This window comes from Oxyura jamaicensis, chromosome 2 (genome assembly GCF_011077185.1).
Source record: "Oxyura jamaicensis isolate SHBP4307 breed ruddy duck chromosome 2, BPBGC_Ojam_1.0, whole genome shotgun sequence".
NCBI lineage: Eukaryota > Metazoa > Chordata > Aves > Anseriformes > Anatidae > Oxyura > Oxyura jamaicensis.
The window spans coordinates 59,974,013-59,994,332 of NC_048894.1; the positions used below are offsets into that span (position 1 = coordinate 59,974,013).

At 38.6% G+C, this 20,320-nt stretch overlaps 1 protein-coding gene across 3 annotated transcripts in view; it reads right to left on the reverse strand.

Moving 5' to 3' along the window:
- POU6F2 (POU class 6 homeobox 2) overlaps positions 1-20,320 on the reverse strand; it is a 311,497-nt gene that overhangs the window by 199,124 nt on the left and 92,053 nt on the right. The gene's annotated exons all lie outside the window — the stretch shown is intronic.

Here is a 20,320-nt window from a genome sequence, read left to right on the forward strand (position 1 = left end):
AATAAAAAAAAAAAAAAAAAAAAAAAAAAAAAAAAAAAAAAGTAACATCCTCTCCAAACAATCCTCACTCTGCCACAAAGCAACATACTGCAGCTGTTAATTTCACTGTTTTTATTTTCCTGCTGCCTCAGAGTTTGGACATGTAGCAGGAAGCCCTTCCAAATCACCTCATCATTACTAATCAGATTGCTACACAGAATTTCACAAACACATCCAAATTTTACAATACTTGCAGGAGATAAAATTCTGATTTTATGCTGAATGTTGTATTTGTTTTACACTGGTATTATTCTGTGGTTATGAGAGAGGATATTCCTGTAACCTTAGCAAAGAAAATCAAGCTCTGAAAGTAAATGAGATTAATGAATCCCTCATTGAAAGGTCTGTATTCAAGCTTGGACTTCTCATATTTAATTTAGTAGCCAGATAGTTGTCTTATTCCAGTCTGTGACCAAGATGTGGCATATAATTCACTCATCTGGATCATATCAAACTTCTCTCTATATCAAGTTAACCCACAGATCGGTAAGCAATTCACCTTTTCCTGCTGACCTCTGCTTCTGAGCTTTTATTTTTAGGAAGTGATTTCAGCATCACAAAGAAAACCAAACAGGAGACCAGGGCTTGTGCAGAGTTACCAGCAGCACCTGGCAACTCTGAAACCTAGCAATGTTACAACTATTGGTACCATTATTGTACTGCTGATCATATAGTAACACATCCAAGCAGTGTGCTTGTTTTCCACAATGTCAATTTTTCTCCTTTGTCTCAACTTACATAACTTAATTCACTCTTAATTCTTCCCTACCTATGTACAAAAATCTTCTAGTTTACCTTTTAAAATGTTTGTAGTGTGATAAGGAAACACCATACTGATCTAGCATACTGACACATATGTCAATGCAGTATCTTGTATAGAAAAGCTAAAAATCCTGCCTTTAAAATTGATTGATTTAGACGAATGAATAGATCAGATTTGCTTTACTGACTGTATCATTCAGTGCTTAAGTAAAACCCCACAGTTTTATACTTATCTGAAACTGCCACACAGTTGCTACAGCAAAGCTACCAAAAACACTGCCGAGCTCAGAATCAGTCTGCCAGCGGTGCACAAACCCTTGCCTTTGCCTGCTCCCTGGGGATATTTCCTCCTAAAGGATCATTTCCAGCAACGCACATAAGGTAGTTGAAATGGCTGTGCTCATTACCTATATGCATAGAGATGTGCTTGTATTTACACATCTGCATCTTTCCAGATAAAGACTGACAACATTAAACCTTCACAACTGTTTATAATGAAAATAAAGCTATTAAAGTGATTCATGCTACAGAGAACTTCTCAAGGGCATCCACCAGTTATATTTACTACCAACCAACCAAACTAACAAACAAAAAAAACTACCAAAGGCACAAAAATCATTGACAATGCAAAATTCCAGGTCTGCCAACTGCCTCAAATTTTCTTTCACGTCTCTATCTTTGCTCCTTTTTCATTGTCTTTTCTTCTTTTTCCTTTCTGCAACTGCAAAAAAAATCCTATGGGTACCTATGTGTATATTCTCCCACTTTAGATACTTCATGTGAAAAAAGGAGCATAGCCACTACAGAGAAAGTAAAGGAATATAATTGCAAAAGTATGTTCTTTATTCAAAATAGACTCATTCTATTTTCACCCCCTAAGTACAGTGCATAAAAATCCCTTGTTAATGGTACCTACATTTTTTATGAATTGGACCCTTCATATTGAGAGTTCTAGTTTCTTTTCTACTGTATGCATTAGCACAAATATAATCACATTAAGGTCACAAAGACCCTATCAGTTTTCCCTGAATTCATACAACATTTCATACTCACTGTTTGCTGTTAGTGCTGGTGAATGCAATGATGATAAAGGTTACTTACCTGAAGATGGACAGTTGAATGCATTATTATTTCATGTTGGGCAGCTGATCCCTAGCTAAGAAGGGCAGGAGGCTTCTCTAAATTAAACTTCCCTTTCTTTCCATCCCTGCCAGCTTACTAAATGCCAAAGAGTGAGCACATTAAAAAGATCTATTTTGGAACAACTGCCACAGTTTGCTGTCTTTCTGTAGCTAACTAACATTTCTGTACGGTTTTTACAGCATTTATCTGCGTGGGTGGTTTTGTTCTTGACAGGGTAGGGGACAAGTTGGGCTTTCTACCAAAAGGACAATTTCCTGACACTCACCCTCCCAATCTGATTCCCCTACCTTCCCCCAAATAAGGCACACTGTGATGGTATCTTATAAGGATATATACATTGATATTTGCCTGGGGAACCTTGCACAACTTAGGTATTATGGGGCTTGCCTGCTGGCACTACAGGCTGGTGAATGCCTGGCAATACGTGTAGGCAGCCTCTAGTGTGCAATTTAGGCTTTTGGGGGGAATAGAAGGGTAGCATGGCTGACTTTTTTTGTTTTTAGAGGTTCCTTTAATAGACTTGCTTACAAAGGGCAGGGCTGATCTGATCTAATGACAGAAATTTAACTCATAGCTTCCAGGGACTGGAAAGAAAAAGCTGTAAGGTGACGAGGGGATGAGCTTAGTGTCCAATCAGACCTATGAGAGCCTGTTTAGGAATTCAATTGTCTGGTCCAGTGAGTGGGAAATATCCAGTTAAGGGAGGAGATGTTCATTTAAACCCAGTAAAAGTACCAGGCACTGACATCTTCAGCAGAGCCAGTGTTCAGTGAAATGCACCCCACAATATATGTAAACTGCTACTGGAGTGTCCTGTCCAGCAAGTATGGTCAAGCAACAGTGGTTTATCACTCTTGCTCCTGAGTTCACTGTCTGGTTTCATCCCTGTGGTGTCTTTAACGATTTCACACTCTCTGCTGTGTTCTTTACACAGCCCTGTGGGGCAGCTCCATCAAGTGTCTCATTACAGGTTGTTCAGCTGTTCAGACTTTATTGAGACTCTTGACAGAGCTGTCCCACAGAGCGGCATGCTGCAGGAGTCCAGTCAAGATCTGTGAGGAAACCTTAACAGCAGTAGCGACTCTGTATGCAGGAGACCACGCTCCTAGATCAGGCTAAATCACAAAGCTGCTGAAGTCCACATTATAAACCTATTTAGCTGCACACGTACCTTCAGAAATTCCTAGCTACAAAAATTCAACAGCCCTTCCCCTTTGAAAGTAGCCTGCACTGTCTGATGTCTGCAGCATGTCCTCATGATGTGGCTCAGCAGGGTGGGCCATTATTTCAAATGAAAGTGTGGCTGCCAGCTGCAGAAACTTCTTGTACACATGCCTCCAGATCTTTTTAATGTTGAACTAACTTCTGTCTCTTTGCTATTGTCTGAAATCAACTGTAGTGGCTATTTACAAAGGGCTTTGCCAAGGAATTCCCAAACACTTTATTTTTTTTAAAGACCATTCATTCTGCTGGCCAGATCTTGCAAGGTATGTCAAGCCTGATTGTCACTAGAACACGTTTAAAACACTTGGCAAGGACTTTTGGTTGTCCCCACTTCCATTCCACTCCCCCTCTGTAGACCAAAAGTTAAAACAGGCACACACACACACAAAAAATAATAATCATAAACAAATAAATAAATAAATATCTAAGGAACTTGTAGTTGGCATACCATCCCATCTGCCTCCTACACCCAAACAGCTAGCTGAGCTACCCTAGACAATGATAGGGTACCACTAGGGTGCTCTTTCACAGACTAAAAATACCCTAAATAAAGGACTGAGTGGCTTACAAACATTTTGACATTGTTCCTGCAATATGCTGCCTTTGTGTCAAACTCCTGCTGGATTTCACACGTGTTGGATTAGTTCTTTACGAGGGGTTTGAGAGTACAGCACAGATTAAACAGCTTTATACATAACAGGCATGTATTCCTGGACAATCATATTGCATGAAATACCTACTGGTTAGTAACACCTTGTCATGGCAAGACCTCTGTTGTAAGAACATGTCATGCAGGAAGGAAATCGGCAAAAAAAAATGCACGACTTAGCTTTGCCAAAATACAAAGTGGCAGGCAACTTGCTTGAAAGAGTTGAGAGAAAGGGCACTGCGATACATCCTAACATGATTAAACTACATGGAATACACAAACTATTTCTAATCCATGAGAATGCTTGCATTCACATATATGTGTGTGCCTGACTATATATAGATACTTATTTTTAAACAAATTAGTTTCCTACATCCTTTTCATTTTTATATTTTTGTTCTGTTTATTTTTTCAGCATTACAGTAATTGAAAAATATCTACTGGTAAAAGATGCTATTAATTTAAGTGCATTCATAGTGTTTTATGTCACTAATAGACTTAGGTAACATTATTCTTTTATCCTTTTTACAAAGCATTATTTTATTGTCCTCTCATTTCTAAGATTTTACTTTCACTTAAAGTCAAGCAGAGTGAGGGCTTTGCAGAATTCTATTATATTATTGTCCTGTCGTTATTCTAACTCCATTACACAACAACACAAAACCAGCATCAGCTTCCATTTGTCGTATTATTTATTTTGAGGATTATGTCAGATCTCAGACTGTGTACGTGCCTACTAAACATAATTCTGAACTGGGCAAAAAGTAATCACTGATTCCTTCTAAAAACATAAAAACACTTTCAAAAAAAAAAAAACATTTTTAAAGTATTCTATATTTCTTTAAGAGCTGTACCTTCTGTCCCAAGTAACCCTTTAGAAGAATTTAGCTATATGTGAAATTAATAAATAAATAAAGTTAATGTTTAAAGGTACATATAGACAGACTTGAACTTTGCCCATATACTTAACTGACCAATATCAGCCAGTCCCGGTGAGGAAGCCCCACAACTGTGTTTGCGTGGTGCTCTGCATGTGCTACCTTGTGCTGGTACGTACGTGTAGCATCGCTCTAACAGTCACACTGCTTCTAGACAGATGTCTTGCATGCATGCATGAGAGGGCCCTGGGCCCACTTTTCTGATAAGTCAGATCCCTTGGCAGCCTAAGCATGGCTCAGTGCACCTGATGTGGATTCCCTTTGTGTTCTTAATATTTTCTTTTAGTTTTCCTGCCTTTTCCTTGCCTTCCTGCCTCGATACAGGGGTGGTTTGAAACAGCTACCACTTTCACCAATCTTTCCATATAGCTGTCATAACTGAAAATAAATAAAATAATAAATCTGAGCAATCAGGTGCTAATCTGACAAAAGCAAAAATTAGGTTTAACCATCACAGAGTTCCTCTGAGACCTTCACCAGACCTTTTAATCTCTCACCTGGGGAGTATGTTTAGTATCTCAGAACTTAGAGAAGTCCTAGATGAAAGAAGCTTGTAAAATTAGAGTGGCTGCATTGGCAGGTATTACCTGCATGCAGCTTCCTCCAGTCACAGACTTCGTATCATCTGACACTGCCCCCTTCTTTATGGCAACTACAGTTGACATGGTACAATGTCTGCAAATTGGGGCTCTGCAGTTGCCTTTCCTGCATGCTGAATGAACCTGCACTCAAGCTCTGTAGGGTAACCATGTCATGTTTGGCGTAAAGCCACTCCATGTCTCCTTGCATTCTCACACTGGCACAAAAAGCTCCTACTCTCCTCATCTTGCCTTTCCTTAACATCACAACACATGCTGGCTAATGAAGAATTCCTAGAGGAAATAATATTTGCTTACTATTAACTATATAGTCCCAAGAGAGTTTCTGATCGCAACCAGTCATTCCATTAACAATTTCCCAGACTGCTTCCTTTGTTATTCTGTACAACTTGTTGATGATACAGATAACAATATGTCATATAAATTGCACCTCAGCAAGAGATGTCTGGGTTCAAAACTCTTTTTAGATTAAAAACAAAAAATAATTGTGTCCAAACCTATGGTCTTCTCAATTAAAACGGTATTCAAAGTGTCTCCAAGGAAAATCCATCCCTTTACCATAATATGTACAGCTGACATTCATAAGACTTGTTCATAAGACTGGTGTATACAGCAAACAGGATGTAATAGACTTCATTTCAGTCATCAGGAAGCACACCATTTGTATGTTAGTGTACTTCAAATGTGTATTGTTATAATAGCACTGTTTTCACTTAATATTCTAATGACTTTCTTCCAAAGAGCATCTGTGGACACCACAAATCTCTAAATGGTAACAATGGATAAACATCAGCTTGAGAAATTCAGGGCTATATTATTTATGAAGCTGCAATTCTCCTGTAAATAACCCAGTTGTTAAAATGATATGTATCTATGTAATTGAGTCTTCTGTATACAAATAAATAAGGCTTTATTGCAATGTCAGAAGTTAAGAGACCAGTCAATAAAATCAATAACTCACTTTTTCTTGCTTATATATCTAACTTTTCTCCACCTTTCCTATGTCCTCTGTTTGTTCTGGTTACATATTAACACGCTGAAGGATATATAGCTCTTATGATATTGTTTAGTAAATGGTGGTCTGAAGAAAAGTCTTAAGAAACATCACCTCAGCAATTTAATACTCTTGCTATTTACTGTGTACTTTAACATACACCTGTCCGGTATAAATTAGGGAGAAAGAAACTGTCTTGATCTATATATATCAGAGTCTTTGAGATTTTTAATGTGAACGACATGAAGGTCTAAGTAAATTAGGCTCATATTGATATGTTTAGCTAAAAGTGCTGCAGGCCTGGATTGCATTATCGTATAACCACTGTCAAAATGGCACTGCCAGATTATAACACTGCGCTTACTTATGCCTCTATTGTTAAGGTTATGTCAGCATTTCCATTACACTCCCCATTTTTCAAATGTTTATAACTTGGCTGTAAAATTTGCCTTGGACTGAAACTTGGTGAACCAGAAGCCAGATCCTACAAATCTTTACTCAAGAAAGTTGACCATTTTATTTCAGTGGGAGCCTTTCCATTAGCTGAGTCCTGCCAGACTACGATCCAAGGTCAAAGTTTATGAGCCTGCTTGTTCTATTTTCTTAATTAAAAAATTTGGGTCACTTTAAAAATAGTTTGCTTTTTAAATATATATATATATATATATATATATATATATATATATATATATGGAAGCACTGGAAAGTAATACTTGATTTTGTGATGTGATTAGGTCCATAACTTGATAATCCCTTGTTTTCAGTACTTAGAAGAAAAAGAAGAAAAATTAACAGCCAAGCTGCTGCAATGTAAAAACTAGCCGTGGGGCATATGCACTAAATTTTGTTCCACTAATTACATTTTGTGGGTTTTCATCTGGGATTTAGCACACCTCCTAAACAGGGTAAAATTGGGATGGCTCCAAATGAGCCATTCTTGTCTATTAGGAATACAAACATGTTCACAAAAGTGATCTTATTATGTATGCTCCATACAGGTTCTTCATTCAAAAATATTTTAACAGATGTCATGCTGGATAAATATAATGGCTCGTCTGAGGCTTAGAAACACTTTACTCACAGTAGAAACAAATTTGGGCAGCATTTTTCAAATTGAGTTAAGTCCTTAATACACACACACAGGCTTACTTAGACTTATAGATACAATATCTTTTTCTTTCGTCCTCCTTAGCTAGCTGACCACATGATCTGTTATCGATGAAATTGTTTCTGTTCTGATGCTGCTTTCTTGGTTTACTGCTGAAATACGTCCTGACTATGCATTTCACTTTTGGATAAGATTACTGTGGAGCACTGTTTGGAGGACAAATTTAAGCCTGTTTTGCATGGCTCCAGCAGCCTATGGATTCTTAAGCGAAGCACGGGAGGTGAATGATGTGCAATAGCATCCTCTGTTTGCAAATTGACCACAGACAGGATTGTCCAAAACAGCAGTGGGTAGCAACACATGCCTGTGCTTTATTAATCTATGTCAAAAAAAAAAAAAAAAAAAAAAGGAAAGAAAAACACGAACAGGTTACTTTTAAAACAGATACAGAATATAAAACCCATTGATGAGCAACATAAGATGATGCAGTTTGTGATTCCATTTGGAGTTTCATTTGAAAGACAGACCTGCACTTTCATTTGAAAGACAGACCTCACTGTCCCTGGTACAGAAGAGCCATGTGTTGCCGTAAACTGTATTTGGCTTGGTACTGTAAAGGTCTCATCAAATAACTTCACTCTTGTGAGCAGACTCACTGGACTCACTTAAGTATGAGCCACTAGTGATGCTTCTTTACGCTCCTTGGGTAAGACCCCTGTGGGGTCTTACAGTCTCTCTGTGCATAGAGAGACTGGGTGGTACTACCCTCAGGGCTTAGAGAGGTTGCAAGGCTTTACCAGAATTGAAATATTTTCTTTAAGTTTACACGATTTTGTTTGGCACTGAAGAACTAGGCTCTGGCAGCTGCACAGATGCAAGTACATAATTAATAAAGAGGGATATCTGCTGAGAACAGCATGAATATTCCTTGCATGGAAGTTACTTTCTTCCCCATAAGTTTCACTTTGTGTCATATAGTAAAAGAGAGACAAATTGTGGCATTAAACTACAGATCTTCTGTTTTCCAGTAAAGTAGGTTTCTTCAAAGTACATTTGTCTTTCACAAAGTTTGAGAACTTAAACACTGGGTCATATGACAGTGCACGCACCTGACATACCAACTTGCAAGATCACCTGATCGCTGTGCGGTGACATGTGCTGGGGCCAGAGGTTATCGCCCCAGACAGCAAGCAGGGATGCTGGGTTTTCTCAGCAGACCCCACACCAGGGCCAAGGCCTCTGACACTGTCCTTGTCTGTGGATATTGAGGGACAGAAGTAATCCTACAGTGATTCCTTACATTCTTCTCCAAGGCTTTTCACTGGGGCTGCACTTGTCCACTCTTACAGTGCCAGTTGTAGTTCATACCAGAAAGGCTTTTTGTGTGGGACTGATCCAAATCCTGGTGGTGTCAAGGGAGTGGCTTAGGTTGAGTTAAATGAGTTTTGACTAAAACCTAAATAAAGTGACAGATAGGTTATTTGGTTCTGATGGGTTTAAATGGTGGAGTTCAGGTCTTTAGAATACGAGACGGATACCTTCTTTTTCTGTTGGGTGTGTACAGATGTTTGGATGATGCAGCACCCTGCTAGTTAGGCTATACAGACCCCTCATAACATACATACACTTAACATCTGACACCTGACATACCTCTTCTATGAAAGAATCAATCTCAGGATGTGGTTACATTCCTTGGCTCCCCTTGCCTTCTCAGTTTCCCTTTTTTTTCTGTGCTGTTCTCTTCAACTTTGATGAGAATTATTTGACTAAACCCTTGAAACAGTGGCTCCAATAATATCAAAATATGTGGGGTTAATTGCTTATATTTTTAAAGGCCAGGTAGCTCACCAAAAAAATCTCAAATGCAGTAATGTAAGGCAATTTTAAAACCCATTATTTTCAGATAATTTATTTGTACTTGGAATAAAAATATTTTGTATTAGAATGGGAATAGTGCAGTCAGTCAGATAAGAGGGATGGCAGATTCTGTCACCAACACAAGTGTTTAAACATATCAGAGCTCACTCAAGGCTGGAGGCACCCCATACTTCTCCCTGTCATGCTGGAATGGAAAGTAGATTTTCCCCCTAATGTGAACAGCTCATCTTCAAAGGATACTTTTCTCTTCCACAAAGATAAATATTTTCAAACACTGGATCATATTCACACTCTTATCCTGTAGTTACCAAAGATATAAATATCTTAATATTTCAAAAGTACAATATAATGCAATAAGATTCAGCATAACAACATCCACCAGAGAGGACAACTTAAAGGAAAAGCATTGCATTTTCTGTATGAAATGATATGTAATGACCATTGCCTAGAAATGGATCAATCTGCCTCCAGTGGAGCGGCAGCATAAGCATTCAAAACAGGAATAACTACAAGCTTTAGTGAGGTAGTTTTCTTCCCAATATCATCTCATTTTATCCCCCCTGAGCAAGGTTGAAAGTCATGCTGAAAAAACATCCAAAACAGCTTTTTTGTCCCTGCCCCCATCCTTGAAATTCTTGATTTTATTTATAATTCTCTACGGGCTAGCAATTTCCAGTTGTAACACACTGTACTGAGTCCAATTACAACCACCACAAATCCTATTCTTTTGTGGGTTTACTACTTTGGGGGCATAAAAGCACTCTATGGGACAAAATGACATACAGAATTTGTACTTTAAAAGAAAAGTTTTGGTTTTGAAATATTTTTTCCATTTAAATTTCATACGATTGGTGGGAATAATGTAGATAATTCATAAAGTTATTGTTATCATTCTACTTATTTAATATACTTTTAAATAACGTATTTCATTATTTCAAGGGAACACAAGATTTAAGACTGAGTTTTCATATTTGAATGCCACATCATCGTGTCTCACTGAATTGTGTTCCACAAAGAACAAGAGTTTTTCACAGTATTTCTACTTTACACTTTGACAGACAACTTGATTCCAAACCAATAATTGAATTTAAATAAACTTGATCTTCTCTAATATGCATCACTTTATGGTTGTTCTCAAGGGGTATGCTTGAAAGTTGTAAAAGGTCATGACAGAAGTGCCAAATATCAAGATAAATGCCAAAGCCATGCTTAGTCAGCTCATAGTCCCCTTGTACCATTGAGGAAAAGAAAAGAAACCAGAGCAATACTCACAGTTTCACTGAATTTAGGAGCTGACTTTTTGTTTGTGTTAAAAAAAATAAATAAAAAAGAATGAAAAAAAGATCATAATACTAGAAATGCATGCAAGCTGGATTTTTGCTACTGATCACACAGTAACAAGCATAGGGAGGCACCAAGCAGGGGTTGTTTCCAACAAGTTTTGTTTGTCAACTCCCAAACCTTTTCCAGAGCAGGTGCAGAGTCATTCAAACAATCTCAGTCTAAGAAAAATAGTTTGTTTTTCACCAATCCCCAAGTCCAAAAACCAGACTAACAACTCCTTCCTACATCCTCTGGGAAATTCATAGGTTTGGGATCCATTCATTTTCTGGAACTCATTTGATAGCTTTTATCAGTTTTGCAACACAGAATTACAGAGCATTTTTACTGTAACACCAGGGAATGACAAGAAATTATTATTTGCCTCTAATAAATGACAAGAAGTACTAATGATGTGACGATGGCAGTTGGTTGTATTATTAGCATGAAATCTTTCTTCTCTGTTTACGGTGGGGGCTAATTTCCTAGAGCTAACAGAGGCCAGGAGGAGTGAGCTCACATCCCAAACTGAGCAGTCAAATGTGCCCCACAGTCAGAAGTTTTGAAATGAACTCACTTATCTGACAGACTGTAGAGTCTTCCATGTTCCACACACTACTGCAAAAGCTGACAAGTGGCAATGCGCTGAAAGTGACAGTCCCCATCTTTCCAACAACAAGGACTGTTTCTAGTAGTAGTTAATTTTGTATCAAACTCCCATCCTCTGCAGAGTGCACAACAGTAGTGAACACTGAACAAGGGAAGACACCCAAGCAGCTCCTATGACGAGGATTTAAAATGGTCTGCCCCTCATCCAGCAGGATTGCGGCAACACTCCCAAGTGGATGTTGGAGCTCCTTGGATCCCATCACCACCATATTAAGTACAATTCAGTAGTGCAAAATGCTTAGACCTTACAACCATCTCCTAGGTTCAACAGTTTTCACAACCATTTTGCAGCCAATTTGCCCCAGTTCCGTGTATTCAGTTTTCTCTACCACATTTCAGCTAGTCCCATGGTGTCACCAGTTAACCCTCTACTTTCCCCTAAAAGCTCATCACTCTCTCAAGCTGTTAGGGCTCATTTGCACAAAAGACCCAAAGTATTCTGTGTGGGAACACATTGCCTTGCTACCTTCAGAAACAGTGGTCTGAATGATTTTCTGCTCAATACTCTGTGAATAAAAATGACATGAACCTCTATTAGAACTAGGATGATTAGTAAGGTATTTATTTTTATCCCTGTCAGTCAGTTCAGCAGCAATGACGGTACTCCATGGGGTCCTTCCAATCATTGACTTACTGTGGTTTAGATTCTTCCAAGGACTTTGTGTAGCTGCTTTGTTTGTCATCAGTCTACAGTCATTACCACACTACATTCATCTACATTTCAGAACAGACAAAAAACTCTGCAAACATTTTTCCTCCTGTAAGAGCTCTGGTCAAACATTTGTTTTTTCCTGAAAAAGCCAAATCCAGGCGTGTGTGATAGACTTCTTCCCAAATTTACATCTATTTGGCCAAATTCTGCACTCTCATATTCACACAGTTCAGGTGAATACAAGGGAGCTCCAATTAATCATGCAAAAGGGGGACCCCTGTGAAAGTCTGACCATCCTCCAGCTTTGGTAGGAGCTTACAGATTTTGTCCTGACACATTTTAGAGTAAGCAGGCATGCATCAACATCTTTTACTGTTCATTTTTGAGCCTACACATCTCTGTTTAATTTCAGGATAACTAGTCACATGCTGACACTTACAGGTATGGGGGATTAAGCGACAGTTAAACAAAACGCCTGCTATATGTATATTTTTATGTTTAAACATCATGTCCTTTGCAAAAAAGCATGAAGGTACAACAGCATATATTTCCGCACTTAGTCCATGTGTTTCTGCTACCTTGCATCTGCTACAACATGATGTGCTGGCTTCACTTTTCATGCACCTGTGTGGTGACCCACCTGAGAGAAATGATATATTGGCTGAATCAGGGAGAACACAAAAGAAATGTTCTTTTCAGCAGGACAGCCTCCTCAATCTGGTTGACCACGTGGATTCAGTGCAGATGGCAGAGCAGGGTCAAAGTGGAGAGAGGAAGCTTAAGCAGCAGTACTACTGAAGGTGTTACTGGCTAATTCTGCAGGAAGAATTCAACTCTGGGTATCTACTGATGGGAACAGGTCAAACAGCCACAGGTGATTCTCCAGACAACGTGTTGGACTGGTCATTTTTTTCTGGTGAGATTTTTGTCTGGTGGACAGAAGTGGAAATGTCTCCAAACAGCAAACCAGACTGAAGACCCTGCATTCAATTTTTTAGACAGGCACATCGTAGTACTTTGGAAATACCTTTGTATATTATTCTGTCTGCTTGGGATTCTCATATGTTCACCCTAGAGGGTAGAAAAGCTTGATCAAGCTTTTTCCAAAACTCCTCTTTTCATGAACACTGCTTGCCTTTAAATAGTATGGCAGAGCAGTACAGAGGAGTTGTCTGCATTCTCACAAAGACGACAGCATCCATTTCACCAACAGCAAGCAGAGTTGGTACGTCCAGACGTGCAAAGGCATAGATTACTGAGACTGGCAGAATGAAACACTGAGCTTGGAAATGAACCTGGCAGCAGGCCAGGAGATAAGATTCAGAGTAGCTCTGTGTATTCATATACATGTCTGAATCAATGCTCAAACCAATAGACTCCCGACGGGTCTGCAGTCTTCCCTGACACTGTTAACATGTCACTCAACAACACGTTGGCCAACACATACACTGCTCCCAGGGATGAGTTTTTCCAGGGAGCTCGTCCCAGTTCTGAGTGCTCAACAGTTCTTAGATTTTTCAACCCCCTCTGCTGATTTTCCAAAAATAACAATAACAACAACAACAACAACAAAATAATAAACCAAAGATCATTTAACACATGCCTTTTAAGTCAAAATTCATTTTTGCTCTTGAATCTTGAAACTTGCTCCTCTGCTCTGCAAGAGGCACTAGTGTTCTCTGAGAGATTTGCTGCATTCTGGTGGCCAGGAACTCTTACACAGGCAATGACCTTACTTTTGCACAGTGTGATACAAAGTTAACTGGTGTCAGTAAGGCAGACATTCATTGACTTCCATAGGTTTGGGCTGGCACATCAGCATCAAGCTATATTCTAGTAAATTCTATTCTAGGAGCACAGGCAAACAGTGCTGTCTGCAGAGGTCCTGGCAAGCCTACTGAGTGCTGAGCCACTCCTTTTGTGCCCTGCAGAATGGATCTGCATTCCTTCCACTTCTGACTTAAATACTTTCTTCAGACATCCTCTTATCGTCCCTCGATCTAGCAATCAGGCAATTCCCTCTTATCATGCATTTGTCATGTACTTTAAAGAGCACTGGTTTTCAGATTGGTACCAGACACTAACAGACAATTCAAATGAGAAAGAGAAACCACTGCTGTTTAAAATCAGCCTAACACAAGGATGATAAACATGCTTCCCCATCACTGTTAGCCACAGTGAGAATTACTCAGCAAAATGACTCATGAGACTGGCAATTCCTGATTACAGATACCTTTGCCAACCTGTCTTATGTGCAATGCTGTTGCGCACTTTTCTGCATGGAAATGTTTTGCTATTTCTTTTCCACAACTGAACTGGTGGGAATTAGTCCCCATGTTTTCTGAAGCTGACAGTCTTCATCTGCCTTTTTTTTCTTCTTCTGTGTCTTCTTCCCTAGGTCTCCCTCAACTACCACCCTGTCTTGCTAACAGGAGGATGAATTTATTGTTAGCTGAAGTTTTCAGAGGACATTTAATCACACAAATCTAGTTAATCGCTGAAAGCCTATTTCTCAAATGTCAAAATTCTCCTGTTGGATAATTATGACCCATTTCTAACTGTGCTTAGGGAAAGAAGAGTGTGTTTGTGTCAGCCTAGAGACAAAAGCTTGTTTCTCCTCAGCTATTCAAGCTCTGTAGAAACTTCCCATAACTCTCCGGTGGCACTCAGATTAAGACTCACCCATTTGCCTTATTCCCAAAACAATCCAGGCAAAGCTTGAACAGGAAAAAAAAAAAAAAAAAGCACCCATGGCAGAACTATTTTAACTATCTTGTTCCTATGTTTCTTCCAGTTAAGCCCTCAGAAACCTAACACAACAGAAAAGTCCAGCTCTCTCCTGAATATATTTGTTTAGAACTTTAAAAAATGAGAAGAAATATTGTGTCCTCCACAACACATCTATGTAAGAATTGGAACCAACCCTTCCTCTGGAGCTGTTTTGTGCCTAGACCAGAGCTCAAACAATAATAAAAATAAACCATAAAACAATAAATACTATTGACAGCTGGGAAAGTAAAAAACAGCTAATGAGGTTTAAAAGTTGCACAAGATAAATGCAAGCAATTCTTCCCCTCCGCCCCCCCCCCCAAAAAAAAAAAAGAATATCCAGCCATAGAAACACAAATTTTCCTGTACAAATTAATAAGAAACAGTAAATCAGACACTTTTAGCTTTTTAAAATAGGTCACAATAGATACTGTTTCTCAAAAGGGCCAAGCGTATCCTGAAGTAAGAAATAACAACCTTCGCTAAGTTTCTGAATCCTCCTATGTTGCCTCTTTTTCCCCCTCCAAAGATGTGAGATGCTTCTCCTCTTGAGTCACAGTTAGAGCATGGACTGGATTCAAACTGTTACCACTTTATCTCATCTCTCTTATCATGCAGCACTCTTATCAGTGGACAAGATCATTCTGTAGACATCCAAGGTATTTGTCAAGGGGCTATATTTAAATATGCATTTTTTGTAACAAAGGAATAAAGCCATGAGAATTTATTAGAAAATTAAATGCAGCTATAAATTAATTTCTGTAATCACTATTCATTAATATTTAATATATTTATATAAAGGATAAATCTCCTCAATTCTCTAGGCATCCTGCATTTAATAATGTGGAAACAGCTTATCTCCTTCATGTCTCTGAGACTGGATTTGTAATAACTAGTAATGTTAAATGTATTTTTTTAAATCAATAATAAATAAATACATAAACACCCCCAGAATGCTGCTGACATTATTTACTTTTTTTTTTTAAAAAAAAAAAAAAGGCAACTGCAGAATGCCAAGGGACTTCATAACCATTTCATTACTACCTTCCTAATTGTATGTGGTGGAACTACATAACCAGTTTATAGAAATTGAAATCTTTGGAACCGACTCTCCCCATAGACATTAACAATAAGCATCCCGTGCAATAACACAGTACTTAATGTAATATAAACATTATATGCATCAAGCTTTAAACATCCCTCAGCTTCCCCTGCTGGAATTGGACATTTTCTAACACTCTTGTGTTCTGCCACTGCATCGAATCAAATATCTAATTTACAGGCTGCAAAATACAATATTCCCATATTACAATAAATAGAGAAATATACTTTCAGAAAACACACACACAACTGGTATGAGGATAAGCAAGACTACATTTAATAAAGTGGAAATAAAGCAGACTCTTCCAGGAAATCTGAATGGATTTTGACACACAATATGAAAGAAATTGCTTCTGTTTCCCACTGCGTCCCTGTAAATAACCAGGGCTGATACTACACAGTTTGCATCCAGCTTACTTCTACTTAGCAAGGGAACTTTATTCATGTGCTTTATCATGTGAGGACATAAGAGAGCATTTATTATGTGAGATTTGTTATGTGAGAACTTAATTATGTGAAGATAAAAAACAAGTATTTTTACTCAAATGTATACTTAGATATCAATAGGATTACTCTCTAAAGAAGGAGGTTAATATTTTTGCTTCCAGGAGTTAGCATGGTAGTAAGTAATGATAAGACTAGGAAGCATTCACCTGTACATACTCAAGTCAACACAAAACATTCAAAATCAAGAAATATTTGGTAACTTCATCTGCTTTCATTTTCTATAACAAATAAAGGAAGTCTGACATTATTATTATTATTATTACTATTCCTACTACACAGTTGTCTTTTTAAAAAAAAAACAAGAAGTTTTTTTTAGGGGATAAACTCTGATGGGTTTTAATTACATTTTTCAGGTACTTCAAACATTATACTTAAAATCTATCCACCCCAGAGTTCAATACTTCAGCTAAGGAGGACTAGGTGACTCCACTGATGTTTCCAACAGAAAGGAAGGAAGGAAGGATGAGAGAAAGGAAGAAAGGAAAGAGAGAGGGAGGAAGGGAGGGAGGGAGAGAAGTCCTAAAATAATTTCTAACATCATAAAAGTTATAGAAAAAGTTATTTTATTTTTCTTCTCTGTAGTGTTCTCTATTGTTGACAGCAATGGCATGTGGGCCTCAATCCTGACTACCTCATCCATATAAAGTTTATAAAGCAGAGGGAAAAAAATCCTTAAATCTAGGGATATTAGATCTTAGATTTGTTCAGTTCTTTTGTGGCCCTCTCTTGCATTCAACATGGATGGTGCGTAACACTGGGACCTCACAACCAGAGTCAGCTAGAAGTACCAGCTCTTATTCTGGACAGGGGACTCCAGAACTCAGTATAGCATTTTGCAACACCATTTGATACTTGTTGAGAACATGAAGAAGAGTTTTGCAAAGCCGTGGAAGACACCAAGCATAGCATTTGGAACCTGTTCTTTGCTCAGGCAAACCCTCACAACAGACCTGCTCCTACCACAAGAGTGGGCATGTGCCTGGCCTCACATTAAAAGCAAAGGAGATAGCTTGTGAATAAACAGGAGATGACTTTAAACATAGAAGCTCCAATCCAGTATCACTTGTGTTGCTGGCAGAAAGCCGTGAGACATAGCACTGTTGTTTTGGGAGGAAGCTTGACAACAGTTTAAATGACTGCAGAGAGTATGAGACAACACAACATGCTGCCCATGGTGCCCCCTCTGAATGCTTAAACTTCAGTCTGGCAAAGCGCTTGAAACAAATAAGCCTCCCAATGACAGACGAGCATGGTAAGGCCAGCAGAAAGACTACCCATTGATTTGAAAGATGAGTGTTGGACAAGGACCATTTGGCTATATGAGAAGTACCGGTTTATAAAAGAAAGATTTGACTGTCACAGTTAAAACATTATTGTGCTAAAAGAGAAGAAAGAGAAGGGGAAAATGCAGTCAACTGAATTTAATTACACTTCCTCCACAATGGTTCCATTCTTGGGTAAAACATCAAGCAGTGGGGAAGTCCTGTTTTGCACCAGTTTAAAACCCACTGAAAACAATCTAAGAAGCAAAACAAAATGAATGTGACAATCAAAATAACACAAGCAAAACAGCAGAACTAAGGGAAGCTAAGTGCAAAAGGAATGTACTTTATTTTGTTGCTCATTCTGGCTTTTTTGAATATGGCACAAACTACTGGAATTAGGCTGGGTACTTTTAACAAGTCTGATTTTATTCAATAAACATTACGCTTTGGAAATAATCTGTCTTAATAAATATTTGTGTGTATACATATGTGTATGATATCTCCCCCACACCTCCTCTTCTTTCTCTAAGTAAAACTATCCTCATATCACATCACACACAGAAATGAAAGTAGACTGACCCCTACAAAAGTGGAAATACAATTTCCCTCATTCCCCCTTTGGAGTTAGTTTATGCTTCAACATCATTCTGAAGGATAAAGAGTGGCAATAGAAATATACCTCTAAGACAGTCCCCTCCACTGTTGAATCTTGAAGCAAAATTTTGCATCCGTAGTTTAGAGCAGTTGTGTGTACCTAGTTGTAAAGGTGAGTAAAAGTCCTCAAACAATATTAACTGCTTGTTTTAAAACATATTTATATTCTTTAAATCATTCACTTCAAAAACCTGAAGCATTTTCAGGGTGAAAGGAGATTCAATAAACTAATTGAAGGGGGTGTTGCTGTTTTATAACTGATTTCTTTTCCCTAGGTCTGTTATCTGAGAAACAAGGAAAAGGTCTGAGCTACAACACTCTCTCCTTTTCTTTTGGTATATCCAGCATTTTCCCCCAGTCTCTTAAAATCTAATGTTAAAATATAGCTGTAGCTAAGATAAGAAGAGAAAATGTTTTCAGAATTGCACCACAAATCAATGCATTCTCAACATAGGTGTGCTGGATGGATGAGATGCAGAGAAAGGGTATTTTGACCACATACAGGAGGATCACACCTATCACTGGCATAAAGAGGTGAAATCCACTTGGGTTAATCCTGCCATGGCATGGAAAGCCTGTAAAGAAATGAAATTCCTATCAAAGAGCACTGCATTCTCCACTGAACTTCTGACAATGAAAAATTAGCATTTAGTATTATGTGCAGCTTTGGGGAGAGTATCTGCACTGTCTCTCTGCACATAACCAGTACACCTGGCTAGCAAACACAGACACACCGAGCTGGGAGAAAGGGCCAGCCAGGAGACAGCTAGCACAGGATTAGGGGCATGATGAATTGTGCATTTGGCTGCAGGCTGCAAGTGCACAAACCCAGGCCTGGAATGGAAGATCTTTGACCTATTAGCTATGAAACCATCAGGTAATCAGCCTAGACTGGAAGATAACTGCTGTTGAGGAATGCCAGATTGTCGGGGAGGCAGCCACAAGGGTAAGTCACCCCTGAAGGAGCATCTGATCACCTGATGGGAGCAAATCAGATTGGCACCTGATACAGAAAGGCAAAAGCACTTCTCTGGCCCACAGATAAATTCTCATCCCAGAAGCACAAGGCAGGTAGAAATACCTCCTGACTCACCACAAATACAGTAAACAGGACTCCCAAAGGAATGTTGAACTAGAGTGGGTTTAGAGCTTAGCAGAAGAGCTGTTAAATAGAAACAACAGCATGCTTTAAATAAAAGCAGTGGTGTGCTAAAGATCTTGTGCAAAGCCTCTTTATCTGTCTGATTTCTTCATGCTTCTTTGTCAATGAAAAATCAATTATTTTTTTCTAAATAAACAAAAGCAGATTTAAAGGTAGAAGACAATCCTGGGACTCTGCCAGACTCCAAAAGCTCAGAAGACATGTAGGAGTTCAGTGGCTACTTGTTTTGGACTGCAATACTACAACTTTAACAGGGTTTGCCTAGTCCCATACTAGCACACAAATGGGTCTTTAGTGATGGATTTGTCTATGATAATGGCAACTAGGTCATTATTAGATTGTACATGGGTGTTCGTAAGACCCTAAACAGATTCTAAATGAGAATATAAAAGCAAAAAGGTTTCTCTCATTACTCCCATGCCTGAAGTCATTTCTAATAAGGCTAGTGAAAAACTTTCCAACAGACATCAGTAGGAACCAAATCAAACACCACATCTTATAAACTCAGAAGCACACTTTACTTCAGAAGCACTTTCCTGACATAAATGTAGTCAGGAGATGACAAGGAAAACTATGCCTTTTTAAAGCTGCAAAGCAAAGGTGGTTAATAAAAATGTTTTCCTTGGGAAGACAGTGATCTAAATTTCTTTAAGTATGTTACAATCTGTATTTCCTTTGTCCTGCTCGGTTCTCCTTTCTATCCTTCTTAGCCACCATGCCCATATTGTCAGGGAGAGTGGCAGCACTTAGACAGGAAAGGCCACTAAAGCTGCTTACTATTATCTATTGTCATGATGTGCAGCTACGTGACTTGATTTTCCTACTTTCCCTCTCTCCTACAAAAGAAAGAAAGAAAGAAAGAAAGAAAGAAAGAAAGAAAGAAAGAA